This window comes from Mandrillus leucophaeus, unplaced genomic scaffold (assembly GCF_000951045.1).
Source record: "Mandrillus leucophaeus isolate KB7577 unplaced genomic scaffold, Mleu.le_1.0 Scaffold353, whole genome shotgun sequence".
Taxonomy (NCBI): domain Eukaryota; kingdom Metazoa; phylum Chordata; class Mammalia; order Primates; family Cercopithecidae; genus Mandrillus; species Mandrillus leucophaeus.
Window position 1 is genome coordinate 724,088 of NW_012103732.1, and position 16,110 is coordinate 740,197.

The window sequence follows — 16,110 nt, forward strand, 5'->3', positions numbered from 1 at the left end:
CTCCTGGGTTCACGCCATTCTCCTGCCTCAGCCTCACTCGCAGCTAGGACTACAGGCACCCGCCACGAGGCCCAGCTAATTTTTTTGTATTTTTGGTAGAGACGGGGTTTCACTGTATTAGCCAGGATGGTCTCGATCTCCTGACCTCGTGATCTGCCCGCCTTCCCCTCCCAAAGTACTGGGATTACAGGCGTGAGCCACTGCGCCCGGCCAACACACTTTTAATATAACAGAATATTTAGTTACATCAGTTTCCCATCAACCCGCTAAAATCATTTAATGATTGTGTAGGTCATTCCCACTGATTGGTGGGAACTCTTTTAATAACAGTTCCCATCGTTTCCACTGCATTATTTTTCTTGCCAGACTTAGTTCATTTGCAGCCTGAATAATCGCTCTTCTCTTGGGCCACCTTGAAGTTGGTCTAGTTCTTTCATATTCAGTTCCATAGCCATAGCCAGCTTGTCATTTGTAATCCATTCTGTATACTTTTTATATGCTTCATTTTTAGGGATTTGCTAAAGAATAGCAAGAATAGCAAGTCTTTATGTACAATATTCTTAGCCTCTCATGTGGGTTCTTTCATACAGCCAATGGTATTCCTCAGTGTCTGATTCTGTTCTTACTATTCCATGCTCTCCTTGCCACCATGTCCTTATATCAAAACTTTTACTATCACTCACAGGAAAAAGTAAATCTCAACCTCAGCTTAAGTGATAACTCTTATTTTAAATTCTGGCTATTTTTAAAGTTATGGATAAATAGGGGTCTTTCATACATACTGAAAGCTACCCACCACAAGTTACCATTACTTTTATACTGTATTGCTACAAGGTAGTTCATCGCCTCTGAGAAACTTGAGGTTCTTTTCTTGTTATCTGGGGAATGATTCAGCCTCTGTTTGGTTAGAATTGCTTTTGTTGGGCTATCCCTAACTCTTCTCTGTCCTTTACCTCCATTCAACGAGGGATTAGAATAAGTTTGTTTATTTATTTAGTTAGTTAGTTACTTTGAGACAGAGTCTTGCTTTGCTGCCCAGGCTGGAGTGCAAGGGCATGATCTCACTCACTGCAGCCTCCGCCTCCCAGGTTCAAGCCATTCTCCTGCCTCAGCCTCCCAAGTAACTGGGATTACAGGTGTGCACCACCACATGCGGCTAATTTTTGTATTTTTAGTAGAAACAGGGTTTTGCCATGTTGGCCAGCCTGGTCTCGAACTCCTGACCTCAGGTGATCTGCCTTGTCCTCCCAAAGTGCTGGGACTACAGGCATGAGACACTGTTCCTGGACTAGAATAAGTTTGGGCACTGCTGAAGAGAAAGAGCAGGCATGTTTTATATTTTGATGCTTTTCTTGGTTAATTTCAATGAATTTCTTCATTGCAAAGAAACATGGACTCTGAACTACTTCCTGTGTAACACCATTAAGCCTCCTTCCTGCTGAGATTCAAACCTGGAGTCTCATAGTACACCCAGCATGATGCTTGGGTCAGTGGGGATACATACTGGTTTAGAATTTCCAAGGGACTGAGCTACAGTGAGGTTTATTTTTGCAGCCTGCCCAACTTCCAACTGGGGAGTTGCAATTTAATTAGTGAAAAAGCTGAGCCATTTTCCCTTATTCTCTCTCTGTGAAGAGACAAGATGGCGGTAGAACTAGATTGCAGGACAAAGGGACTCTTCACTCTATTCCTTACCTGGGAGGGCACAGTACTTTATCTAGGCTGAAGAGGAGAAAAAAAATGAACAAAAGTTCAACCTTAAAAAGAAGAGAAAATGGTATAAAAATGTTACGAAACAGTATATAAAAATGGTAATTCCAAAATAAAAATAGATCAGAGTTAGATATTTTTACATGTAGGAATCTGTGACTTCCTGAATGGTAACCACTTTCTCCATGGTTTAAAAAAATAATTCAGTGACTTATAAAGCACTGTTTCTATCCTCCAATTTAGGAAGAACATTTGGTATGTAGAAAATAAAATTATCTGTAGCTTTTATCTGTAGCTTTACTGTATTGATCTTTTAAATTTTTTTTGTTTCTGTAAAAATGGGGCCATCTTTATGTGACATACACATTTTTGAAAGTGTTTTCACCACTCCCAAGTCAATCGTCCTGTTATTTTGGACTCTAACCTGCGTCATTTGATTTCACTGAAATGCTTGGGGCATCTCTATTGCTACATTGCTGTAATTAATCATTTCCTTTTCAGTTAATCTGGCATGGGGCCTCTCTTTAGCCAGACATAGATGTCTCCTCTTCTTAGCTCATATTTTTTAGTTTTATCTACTTCCATGTGTGCTCTCCATTGGAGTTTATTTTTGTCCTTTGGTCATTCATTACGCAATGACAGGAGGGTGGTAAGAAAGGTAATTGGCTGGTAGGTGTCTTGATCAAGAGGAAATCACGGTCATACTTATTTTTAAGAAGAAGAAAAAGAGATCAGAATACACAAGAAATAGTTTTCCAAAGATTCAAATAACTAGGAGGAGAGCTTTCCTATGTAAGCGAAAAGCTTTGATGACAATGTTTTCTTAGGGGACTAACATACTAGATAGAATAGAAATAAACCCCAGTGGTTGATATGAGTTGGATGCAAACCTTCCATAGATTTTCGGGAAAAGAAAATGCTTTTATTATAGAAAATGTAAAACATACAAAACTAGAGAGACTAACATATTGAGACAATGGAAAGTAATTGCATATACTCAAGACCCAGCTTAAGCAATTGTCACTTTCCAGGGATCTCTTAATTTTTTATCTTCTAAATAGGACTTCCCTGCAACTTCAACTGGTCAAGCTTTAAGGGAATCAAAGCCTCCCTCAAACAAGGGTAAGTAGCAGCCTTGAAGATTCCTACAAAATGCTTTTTTGAAAGGTGAATTATTTTATTTAAGCATACATACATAAAGACAAACACACAAGTAAGATGTATAGCTCAAGGATCCTTTATTAACTACATGTGTCTTTGTAACTAACTCCTAGGTCAACAAACAGAATATTACCAGCACCCCAGAGTCCCCCTGTGCAGCCTTCTAGTTATTAGCTCCTCTGGAGACAAATGTTTTACTGGCTCTGTCCCAATACATTAGTTTTGCCTGTTTTAGAACTTTATGGAAGTGATTTAATTGTATACTATGTACAAGGTTGCATCTGGCAACTTTCTTGCCACATTATGTTTGAGAGATTCATTGTAGTTTTAGTTCATTCATCTTCATTGCATATAGTGCACCATTCTAGGGATATGGCACAATTTATTTATCATTCTACTGTTGATAGACATTTGGATTGTTTTTAATTTGGGGTTATTACAAATGCTGCTACTATGACTGTTCCTATGCACATATTCCTATTTACATTGCTGTTGGGCATATATCTAGGAATGGAATTACTGTGTCACAGGAATATAATCAGCTTAAATAAATACTGCCAGTTTTCTAACATGGTCGTTTCTATTTACATTGCCACCTGCGGTACATAACCTCATCAGGATATGATATTGTCGGTCTTTTAATTTATGTCAGTCTGGTGAGTGTACAGATATATCATATTGTACTTTTAATTTGCATATTTCTGATGGCTAAGGAGGTTGAATACTTTTTTCATCTTTTGATATTCTCTTTTGTGAAGTGCCTCTTTTGCCTATTTTTTTTCTGTTGGTTTGTGTATCTTTTCCTTATTGATTATAAGAGTTATATATTCTTGATAAATATGAGCCATTTGTCGGACATTTGTGTTGCAAATATCATTTCCCACTGAATGACTTGCCTTTTCATTATCACAGTTTTTTTTTTTTTGATAAACACAACTGTTTTCGTTTTTATTTTTAAAATTTCTGGTACCTTTTGTATCCTATTTAATAAACTTTCATTTATTCCAGAGTAATCTCTCATGTTTTCCTCTAAAAGCCTTACTGTTTTGCACTTCATATTTATATCTACAATTTATCTGGAGTTGATTTTTTTAACAGTATCAGGTAGGAGGTTCAGATTTATGTTTTTCCTATATAGGTATGCAATTAATTTAACATAATTTGTTGTGATGACTAATCTCCACTGCTCTGCTATATGATTTTTGTCATTTGTATTCTTATATATGTGGGTCTGCTTCTAGACTCCCTATTCTATTCTGTTAGCCTACTTGTATATGATTATGCCAATACTACACTGTTGCTCTAGGTTTATAATTTGCCTTCATAGTGGATAGAACTCCTCTTCCAATTTTGCAGTTCTTCCTCTAGAATGACTATGACTTGCTATTCCTAGTCCTTTGCATTTCACATGCATTTTGGATTACTATATCAATTTGTCTGTTTACATACACACACACACGCACAGGCACACACACACACACGTACACACACAACACCCCTCTGCTGAAATTTGGGTTGGGATTGTATTGAGTATTTGGATCACTTGGTTAGCGGCCAGTTGGGGTTCTCTGTGTATGGCAGGTGGGCAACTGCAGACAGAGGAGCCTGGAAAGGTGAGTGGGCCTAAATAAGGCAGGGCACAAAAGAGTACGTTAGGTATTTTGAACTTTGTTCCAAGAACAGAGAGAAGCAGGGGAGTGTTGACAATTGCTGATCATACTTACACGGCCCTTGCCAGTGGTTGGTTTTGTGAAACTAGAATTCTGCTTTGTAAAAAACCCAGAAAGCACATACGTCCAGATGTCATTTCTTACAAAGTCCAGTCTACAGCTGTATTATCCTCTTCATTACTATTTAAAATTACATAGAAGTGACATCTAGAGGTTATCAAGTCCATGTAAAATAAAATAGCTCCTTTCTTATTCACAGTCTCAAATCCATTGTTCTTACACTAAGTGGTACTAGTAACCCACAGTCAGTTTAATGGCCTATGTGACAGGAATGCCGCCTCATAACCCAGCTGTGTGGAGAGAGCAGGGCATCTCCATGGGGTTATTTTCTAAGTAGTATCTTTATAGCCTCTCAGCAAATAGGAAGGCTACATTCCCTACATTCCCTAGACAGCTGTTGTTTTTGATAGTCTTGGGGAGAGGGGCATGCGGAGAAAGACGGGAAGGAGAGGAGAAGCATGAGAATTGAGTCCTACATAACTTTATATCTAATATGAGCCAGGGTTCATATGTGCTCATATTGGGTGTCCCTGGGTCCTCTACCCTCTCTTGATTATGGATTTGTGTAGCATATGTAAGTGTATGTATGCATATATATAATATATATAATTTTGAAACTGTAGAGAATTATATGCAATTATCAACCAGGAGAGCTATTCCCTTCATAATCAATTAGGACATCACTCTCTGTGGTTGTGCATTACCCAGCCTGCTTATTTATAAATGCAGCCCTGCTGCCATTATTAATTTCTTTACTGATGGAAGAAGATGCTAGCCCAAGTTACTCCTCAGTCATCCTTTGTTCTGCCTCAATTTGCCTTAAAAAGCAGAACAGAAATAATTGTGGTGATGAGTCTCTATTGGAACCTAAATCTACATTTCCAAAGGCAAGACAAGAGTTTGTAATTATTCTCTTCAAACCTCTCTTTTCCTTAGTCTGTCCAAAGAGCTGGATGGCTGAGCATGTGCCATGTAAACTAAAGGGGTTTTCCAGGAGTTTTCTGAATCCAATGATTAGTAACAGGTTCTTCTGAAGTCAAGTTTGTACAAAAGTGGTTAGATCTGGTGTTGAATCCAGGTCTCCATTCTGTCCCCTCTTCCTTAAAGCCAAGTTGCCCTTTGTGGTCCTTGGTATCATTTCCTACATGAATATCTTGGTTTGTGCCATTTGCATTTATCATTGAAATTTTAGTAGAGTTGAGCCTCAAAAAGAGAGAGTTTGGATCTTGTTCTTATTTCTCCCCAAATGAGCATTTTAAATTTTCCGAGTAAATTTACTAAACTTTTCTTAATGCCAGAACATTGGGAAGAGAAGACTTTGTTCAGTTGTAGAAGATTCTGTTACATCCTTCCTCCAAGACAATGATTACCACTTACTCGTGGTGCATTTCCATACCTTCAAAAATCCAAGAAAGGAAACGGAGTCCTCTCCAGTGAAGATCTACTCTAAGGGATCTGCTGCCTCCATTTAGACACAACTATCTGGAAGCTTCTCAAGACTGAAAAAAATTACATCTCGCCAGCTACACTACAATATGTAAAGTATTTGGCAATGTGCCTTGTTAAACATTAAAGAAATGGCAGTTATTATTAAGCTGTCACTATTTTGAGGTTTTGCATTTTTGACATTGAAAATAAAGATGAAACAAATAGTAAAATAAGGGAAGTGAAGGTTCATCAATATATATTTTGCAAATACTTAGGTTTTCCTTAGCTCTTTCTTTTTAAAAATTCTGGATATCATTAAATGCTAGTGGTGACTTTCTACCATTCAAGAAGAAGTATATAAGTTCTATTTGTCACAGAACACTAAATCCCCAGGAAAACGGACTAAAATTCTCTAAGTCTTTTATACTTACTTTAAACCTGTGTTAGACTATTGAGTTAAGGACAACTCTCTCTATACACATTGAATTAGCAAACAAAAAAACTTTTTTTTTTTTTTTTTTTTTGAGACGGAGTCTCGCTCTGTCGCCCAGGCTGGAGTGCAGTGGCACGATCTCCGCTCACTGCAAGCTCCGCCTCCCGGGTTCACGCCATTCTCCTGCCTCAGCCTCCAGAGTAGCTGGGACTACAGGCGCCTGCCACCGCACCCGGCTAATTTTTTGTATTTTTAATGGAGACGGGGTTTCACTGTGTTAGCCAGGATGGTCTCGATATACTGACCTTGTGATCTTCCCGCCTTGGCCTCCCAAAGTGCTGGGATTACAGGCGTGAGCCACCGCGCCTGGCCGCAAATAACTTTTCTCTGAGGACTTGTTTTTCCCAACCTCACTTGATTCTGTTCTGAAGCATAAAGTTGCTTAATAATTACAGTAACAGATAACATTTTTAGTCATATGTCCAATTCTATTAAAATTTTATGAGTTAGTCATATTGTATAAAATTCCCATGAGTAAAGTTACATAAAAGCAATGGGAGGAGGTTATTAATGGTTAGTGGAATGCTGGGGAAGCATCTTACATAAAAATGCCTGCATTTTTTTTCCTAATGTATAATGGCATGTACCCCAGTCCTCTGCTTAACATTATGTGTTTGGTGCCCTTTCGTGATGCCACCCTGATTTACAGCAATGACAGGATAGAAATTCAGTTTCATTCACATGCTTTCAGAAGTCACACTCCAGAATAAAATTTTGAATCTGCCCTTATCTAAGTACTTTCTTCAAGAGGAATATTTATATTATGGCTTAAAGAAGTTTCAAATTAATGGCAGGAATGTCACAAGGAGAGGCCAGTGGGCTATCCAAAGTCCTCTGAAGTTGCTTAAACTTGAGTTATCCTTATTCTTGGTCTAGGAGTCTTGTTCCACAGGCATTAATGCCTGATTCAGCTAGCGTCTGAGAATAGATTTGTCTCATGGACCAAATCACTTTAACCCAAGCTCATCAGAGATCAATGTCTAAACATCAGACGGCTTATATATTAATTTATGATGAGACTATAACTGATGTGGGAAATGGAAAAGGCATCAGAAGATCCACATGAGCATCCAAGTGATACTCAGAAAGCACGGGATTCAGAAATAGTGATTTTATTATATGTTAAATGTTATTATGCTATGATAGTATTATGTGCTCATTCATATAAAATACACGTATCTGCATTGGCTAACCTCGAGGGAGTTGGGAATATTACCCATGATTTTACTATGTTGCAGAATAAGCCATGGCTCTGTTGTATTTTTAAATACATATGGTATGGGCATTCTGGTGGTGGATGGGGAGGTCTAATCTCATTATGCAGAACTGCCCCACATATTACAGGATGTTTTCCTTTTCTGGCCCCTACTACAGATGACAATGATGCTCCCCAATCTTTACAACATCAAAAGCGCCCTCACATACTCTTCACTGCCTCATAGGGGGAAGGAGTCTACTCCTAGGTGAGGTCCACAGGTGGGCCTCAGGTGGAAAGAGTCAAGAAATTATGAAACCTTTTCCTTTTACACAGCATGCACAATTTTTGGTTGGCTTTTTCTCTTTAGATTATTTGGCCTTGTGCTTCTCTTTCTTTAGATAATCTCTTACAGATCCATGTCATAGGTAAGATATGATGACCAGGGACGTCTCTCAGGAGGCTACCTGGGGATCAGGATAGAGTCCATGGAGAAGAATCAAGGAGCAGCCTCTAAGAGTCTGTGTTATCAATGTAAGTGCATCTTGGTACCTTTTTAACTGGCAGAATCTGCCCCCCAATCCAAAAGATCCTACATAGAACTCCAGTGTAATCTTCAGACAAGAGTGAAGTGCTTTGGTAGAAATGCTGATGGAGTGGAGGGTAGGAGACAGCTGGAGGGAAACATTCTGTCTGCTCAACTTCCTCAGCAGTCACCCTTGAGATAATTATGTGAAACCTTAGTGTTCTAAGGATAACAATTTTTAAAACTCTGATCTAGACTCATGCAGGGTTTGGTTGTTTCTGCTTATTAAGGTAGACAATCACACATGGATTTGAGGCCAAAACTCTACCTAGTAAAATGGTGTGTCTCTGTCTGGAGTGTATGCTCAGGAGCTTCCAATGGCAGATAACAACTGTTTCTAGATCTGGGAATTCAGACCTGGCTACGTTTTCCTCAGAAGCATGAGGTTACTCCTGCACTGGGAAGGATTACTCCTCCCTTCCTGGGATCATGCTTCTGGGGCTATACATTGCCATCCTACTATCCTAAATTCCCTTTGGTGCTCAAGTGCACATCCCCACACTTGGCTCACTGCTGACTAGATACAGCAGTATTTTTCGTTATCTCTCTCCTACCTTTGAAGACATTGTCTATTATTAGGTGAGTTTTTATGTAGTTGTCCTGATCTACTCTGTATTAATTTTGCTGTTTAACTTAGTAAAGGCAAATTGTATTTATTTGGACTTCTCTAGAAGTCCAGAGGCACTCCGCTGTGGTCTCAGGGACCACAAATCTAACTTCTGTAGTTGTCTCTAGGTACAATAAAAGGGAAAAATACAACAAACTCTAAGAGATCAAAAGAAAACCTTAACTTTTAGTTGCAGGGTGTCTTTGTGTACCCCCAGTAATTGTAAGGTGAATGGTTCATAAATAAGGATGCTTCCATGAGTCCTGAGTGGTCTATTTTCAAAACAGAAAGAAAAACTTTTGACTGCGGTGAAACTGAAGAATTACATATTCTCTCAGCTCTCTCCCTTCCTCCCTTGAACAAGTACACTTTGGGTAGGCAACAAAGAAATTGAACAGCTGATATGACTATTACCAAGAGGATTCTGCCATATCTTCTCTGATTTCTAAGGCCAGCCTGAGGCAAAACATGTTTTTCGTCAATGGTCCCAGGTTCGAACTATTCATATTTGGGTGTCTCTTCTCTCCCTTCTATCCTTTCTTCCACTTTTAGTACCCACTGCCTTGTTACTCTCCTTTCGGCCACCAAATCAGCTCTATGATGTTTTACTTTTAGCTTTACTTTTTAATTTTAACAAAAATATTTAAAATAAAATTGCAAGTTGATTATGTTAGCAGAATCTTAGGCATCAGGGAGTTGAATAAGAATTTTAAAGATGGTAATAACTTTCTAGAACTCTGAACATCACTCCATGTGAGGGCTTACTATCTTTCTTTCCACACTTCAAAGAAGAGGAGTTGATGATCTGGCTGATCTGGCTGGGCAACACTGACTTGTGAGTGTTTGTGTTGTTCCTGCAGGTAAGAAAGCACTCCCTAATCCAACACTCACTTTTCAATCCATGAGACTTAGTGGGGCCATGGCCTATCCTCTGTGACCTTGTGACCATTTCTCTCAACATGAATCAGAAGCTGCTCCACAAAACCTGAAAGCTCACTCCTTCCTTCTGTCAATTTTGTTACTCCATGCATCTAGCCCAAGATTACAATTTAAGAAGTGGTAGAAGTTCTACTCAGAACTTAATTCTTAATTGTTTACTTCAACGTTTGTCTTCCAGAGAGCTCTACGTTTGAATAGTGGATATGTGTGTAGCTATTGATGGGAGTGTACTTTACACTCACTTGGTTATTGTTCTTTGCATAGAGTTCTCACAGGTAATTTTATTGACAGTACAGAGTAGGGTAGGAGAATTGTGGGAAGAGAGTAGCATTAATTGGCAGAGCAGGAATAGAAAAATCCTAGGTCTGTGATCATGCTAATGATGATCCTCCAAGCTCTACCATGGTGTTATAAGCTCATTGGAGTTCATTGTTCAACCCCAGAGTGTTTCAAGAGCTCAAGATATTCTCTAATGAGAAAGAAAATTTCTCCTATTTTTCTCTTGTAGTCACACAGGTTAGAAAGAGGAATTTAGAAAACTGAGATTAACCAAAAATGGTAAACATTAATAGAAACTGAGAATCATGAATGGTGGAAAAGTCCAGGCTTATAATTAATTAATATCAATTTACCATCTGTTCCAAATTGACTAACCCATCTGGTGTCTGCTGCCAACTAGGATCAACACATCTTCCAGATGCCTCTGCTGAGTGTATTATTAAAGTTTGTACTTGATTTAAAAACAGATGTAGAAGGGCAAAGTATACGTGTTTAATCACAATTAAAATTGTGTCGGCTTTTACTTTTCTGACAACTCTAATCTATTCATATGAAAGCATTAGTTGTGCTGAAAGTGTCCTTAAGAGTGATAACTGGAGTGTATTGGGGAAACTTAGTCATGATGGCAGGCACAGCCATTGGTGATGGCAGGCACAGTCATTGGTAATGGCAACCTTGGGTATAAGAGAGGAGTAGGCTAGAGAAATTCAGTCTCCTCATCAGAACCAGAGAGTTGTGGCAATGTAAAAAAGGTTGGCAGGAGTCCTCAAAATCATGCTCAAAATTACAGCTACAGAATTTATTAAACATATTGCTATGCAGGCGCTGTCCTAGGTTCTGAAGCTTGGAGTACAAGAAGGTAGACACAGCACTAAGTATAATTAATTGTTAGTAAGGCTTGAATCTGCCCCAAATAAGGCCTTGTGGGAAGTTCACATAGGCGGTCAAGAGGCTGCGTGGTGTAGAGGGAACAGAACACTGAACTTGAAACGTAGGATTAGGGTGTGAGTCTTGACTCAGCACTTCACTGGTGGTCTGATTTTGGAAAATCATTAAACTTCTCTGAGCTTGTCTTCTTATTTTTGAAGGGTTGTCACAAGAATCCCAATAAAATTTTTCATAAACTATAAATCAAGATACAGCTATTTTATATTCTTGTAGAATGAGTCAAGATACAAATGGATTTTAATAATCAATCAACAAAAAGCCTATCATGTAAAGTATCCAAATTGTTATTTAATTAAAGGAAAAAAATGAAAGATCAGATTTAAGGCAGATAACTTACAACCAAGCTCATCCATGAAAATTGTAAAATTTCCCTGGAAACAAAAAGTCAGGATAATTCTTTTATAAATCCTTATTAATCATTATTATTAATGATGTATATAAATCATTGTTAATTTTGTGATTTTTTTTCTAATTAACCTCACTTTTGTGAGATGGCCAGGTTAATACAGTGTGAATTTACTTCAATAGATATTAATTGAGAACTTGCTAGGTACAAAGTGCAGTGTTGGCATGGAAAAGTGCACAACTGATACACATCCGGTATACATGGGCACCGCTATTTTACTTGTCTATGGTCAGCACCCATTCTTATTTGTTGACGTTTGTTCCATACTGGTTGTTAAAGATTTTGACTATCATCTCTAGATAATAGGGTTAATACAACATAGTTTCTCATAGCCTTTGCCCACACCTGAGGTTCATAGACTCTACCTTACATTTATGTTTCAATGGAAATGTACGACTTACTAGCTTGACCCATAGTTTCTTTAGTGCTGTTTTTTTCCTGCCCTGACCATTGATATTTTCTTCTACTTGTTATTAAACATCAAATGATAAAATGTATAATATAGAAAACTTATTCCTATTATCTTCACATGTTTACAAAATAAATAATACTATTATTATTTTGGAGGCTGAACCAAGAGCTCAGAAGTGATTGATGTATTTTCCAAGGAATAGTGACTAGGATGTGGTGGAGGAATTGATCCCAGGTCTGACCTCAAATTTGGACCTTTAACCGTTTCCTAGTGAATGTTTAACAGGATTTTTTCTCCATCATGGGCTCCATTTTCCTTTGGTTATACTCTACTTCTCTTTAGTAGTTCCATTCTTCATCCATCCATGGTAGACCTCGGAGAATCATCCATCCATTAGATTGTAGTTCAGATTGGAAGGCCACGTTCACACAGTGAAAAGGAGGAACTTTCCTCTCTCACCATTGCTATGAAGATGAATGACAGTTATCCTATAACCAGACAAGAACATGTCAATCACCAGATCAGAGTTGGTAGTGATCTGTTATCGTCAATAAAGAGGAGTTTTTTTCTTCACTGCAAAATATTTTAGTACAGAATACATAGAATTCTGGGGATTATGAGAACAGGTAAGACTCCCATGGTTATCTATACATCAAAGCACTAATGCCTATAAGCACCATACAAAGCAAAATAGACATGAGGATAATTCCTCTAAGAGAGCTGGGGGAATGAGAGACAATTTTCGTTGTTGTGTCCTTATTATAAGCTGGATACTAGATGGGGAATTTTCATTCATTGCTTCACATAATTAGGTGGCTTAAATTCATTTTTTACCCTTTTTATGGGCAGCCTTGTGACTCCAGTTTCATGGCAACTAACCATGTACTAACCTGTGCTAACCTTTTGGATTCTGATATTTCTCATTGTCTTTTTCTTCTTCCCCAGCACAAGCCGGATTGTGTTTGAAAGATCATATTGACAGATTGCTTCCAGGGGATATTTTTAGTGCTATGGATAAGAAAATCTCCAGCAAAGGTCAGATCCTTCACTGTTTTAATTAAATTGCAGAGAAAAGAGATTATATCATAAGGGTGGCCAGCCAGCTAACTCTGCAGCAATATACACAAAGGCATCATAAATCTCCTTCATTACCATGCTCATGTAAGAGTGACGTGGAGCACCAAGGCCAGGTTTTAATTTAAAACGAGGCTTCATAATTACTTAGAGTTTTTTTTTAAGTTGTCAAGGGATACTTAATAATGTTTTATAGATCCACAGTGATTGTGATTATTACTTTTTATTGGTATAATACTTTATTACTTCCCCTGCAGACATGAGTAGGCAATTTTTAACCAATAGGGTCTTGCCATTAGTTATTAAACACCACCAACTTAATCTTTTCTGTGACTACCAGAAGATATATGTCTTTATTGGAAGTTTTCGAAAGCATTTTCCCCCTTATTTCCCTTTTCATGTGTTCTCCAGATGAGAAAATTGTTTGAGTCCATTTTGAAACCAAATGTCTTACATAGATTTTCTCATGAGAAAAGATGCTTTGCTCCCAGGGAGGGATCATGTTAAAGATAGTTCCTGAAGTGTTATGGCTATGACTAGACTGAAACATGGCTTGCTTTGTAAATGAATACATTCTCACTTAGGATACATCTGTTTCTTATTGGACCACAAACAAGCAACAATCCAGCTCTTCAGTGATTCAGCTCAAATTGTCTCTTAGAGTGGGCAGGCAATAATGAATTTTAAAATTAGCTTTCTTGTGTTACAAATTAGATATCAACATATTTATTTAAAATGCTGGAAAATACTATCAAAACTGTGTTTACAGGATCTAAAAGGAGGCTCTTATCTCAAGAGTTACCTGTGACATGGCTATTTGTGGATTTTTTTTTTTTTAGTAGATTCACAGTCAGTATGCAAAGACAGAAGCAGTTGTGCAGTGTGACACATGATAAATGGACATCAAGACCGTCTGGACACAAGACAGTGTTATGATCAGTGACTGTTAGTGATTATTTCTTCTAGTGAGGCACTCCTTAAAAACAAACAAACAAACAAACAAAAACTCTGATTGAGAGCTTTTCTCTCCACATGCCAATTTGGCTGTAAGCCTGTGTCCTGAGAAGACTGTGAAAGGTATCCATTAGCTCCAATAACTTTAGCTTCAGTGACAATCTTGATTTTTGGTTGGCTGTCTGTGGTCTGTAATCTGTCCCCTCCATAACTACTGCCCTAATTCTTTCTTCACTTTTATGTCCAAAATACTTGAATTATTCCTGCTATCTCCATTTGCTCACCACCCTCCCTAATCCATTCTCTCCCTAATTTGGCTTATGCCTGTTACGTTTTACTGAAACTGCTTCAAAAGGTCACTGGTCGCTTCTCTATAAAACTTGATAGTATAGACCACCCTGTTCTTCCTAAAGCACTTTCTTCTCTTCGTTTCTATGGTACCACAATATCTGGGTTTCCTCCAACCTTTTAAAGCACTCTTTCTTTGTCTTCTCGATGGAATTCTTGTCCTCTGCTAGTTTCTTACATGTAGTTCTTGCTCAGGGTTCATTTCTAGGCCATTTTCTCAGTTTTCCTGGTGATGTCATTCATCCCCATAACTTCAGTTTCTATTAAGTGTCAGTAATTTTCCTTTCTCTATCTCCAGTTTAGCCTATTCATGGGAGGAGCAGACCCATTGAGACAATGGTCTACAAGACATATCTACTTCAATATGTGGCAGGGACTATAAAATCAATCTGCTAGAATCAAGTACATCCTCTTTCCCAAGTCAGTCATCCAAACACACCTTATATTCCTTATTCATAATAATTCAAAACATATTACTATTATTCCCCTGAATGCCTCTACATTGCACTTATTTTCTGTATTCAATTCTATTCTTCCTATTTCCATTGTATTACCATAATCCTGAACACCAAATTTCCCTGCCTGAACTTCCCCAATAGCATCCTAATTGTTCTAACCTGCCTTATTTCCCTGTATTTATGCTCCATCCTACAGACAGAATCACCTTTCTTTACTGTAAATTTGATCATTTTATTTTCCCCACAGAAATGGTTAATGTTTTTCCAAAGCTCTTAGGACTAAATGCAAATTCTGTAACATGACTTAAAATTGCCTGCTTGTTCTGGTCTCTTCTTAATTCTCCAGCTTCTTTCCTTGATAAACCGAGAATCACCTCTCCCCACAGATCTTCCAAAGGGCTCAGCTTTCCCTCAACTTAGAGGATCTTTGTGTGCTGCTCCTGCTGCCTGGAATGCTCTTGCCACCCTCCTTTGCCTGTTAAAATCTTACTCTTCTTTAGGGCTCAGCTGTATTTTTCCTCTTATAATTTACTACAATTCCCACCCCACTCCATAGACTGTAATGCCCATGGAGGCAAGGGACATTATCTACCCTTTAAGAGTGCCAGCGGGTGCCGTGGCTCACGCCTGTAATCCCAGCACTTTGGGAAGCCAAGGAGGGCAGATCACGAGGCCAACAGATCAAGACAATCCTGGCCAACATGGTGAAACCCTGTCTCTACTCAAAATACAAAAATTAGCTGGGCATGGTGGTGCAGGCCTATAGTTCCAACTACTGGGGAGGTCGAGGCAGGAGAATAGCTTGAACCTGGAAGGCAGAGGTTGCAGTGAGCTGAGATTGAGCCACTGCACTCCAGACTGGCGACAGAGAGAGACTCACTCTCAAAATAATAATAATAATGATAATAATAATAAATAACAATAACAAAAAGAGTGCCAGGCCAATGGTAGTTACTCACTAGATATTTTTTTAATAATTGAATATATTTCAAAGTCTAACTTCACAGCGACTTTATCCCAAAACATCCTCACTATGCATGTTTCTACTTTCAAGGAGCTCTGTTGGGCTAGTGTCAAAAAGTTGATTGCCCGCTAATTACATTAAATAATCAGATCCAGAAGCAGCTACCAGTGATATGAGTCCTTGTGTCAACATTGACCTCTGAGCTTTCAGTGGACCTGACAGAGATGAGTGTCCAAGTGCCATGGGAAGAGCCTGCACTAAGCAGGTGTCAGCATGTAGGCTTCCAAATGCCCACTATTCCTGGATGACTGGCAGACCTGATTTGGGCTCTGCCAGCTGCTCTCCTACTTTATGTGGCTCCTCCTCAGTGCTCACCTTCTACTGCTTTAATTACTGTTATTGTTCTCCTTCCCAGTTA